Here is a 257-nt window from a genome sequence, read left to right on the forward strand (position 1 = left end):
ATAACTTCAGGAAGTTTGTGTAAAACCAGAGATTTGGATGAATTTTGAGCAGATTATTTCCTGTGAATATTGATCAGAGAGGAGTCTTCCTGATCATTTTAGGGACTTTTTAAACAATTCTCTGTCTGTATTGTGTATGTTTTTTTAACAATCATACATAATAGGCTTATTTTTGACAGATGAATTTGTGAAGATTTAGGTCTTCGATAGAAACAAATGGGTTTGGGGCAGAGGGCCACAGTAAAGGGAAAGAAGAG

General features: G+C 34.6%; 1 protein-coding gene across 1 annotated transcript in view; it reads left to right on the forward strand.

Moving 5' to 3' along the window:
- Positions 1 to 257, forward strand: part of LOC118326363 (sodium/potassium/calcium exchanger 3-like) — a gene marked incomplete in the record, with an annotated part of 55,727 nt that overhangs the window by 33,729 nt on the left and 21,741 nt on the right.

Source organism: Morone saxatilis, unplaced genomic scaffold (assembly GCF_004916995.1).
Source record: "Morone saxatilis isolate NCDOM2014 unplaced genomic scaffold, NCSU_SB_2.0 Contig17, whole genome shotgun sequence".
Lineage (NCBI taxonomy): Eukaryota > Metazoa > Chordata > Actinopteri > Moronidae > Morone > Morone saxatilis.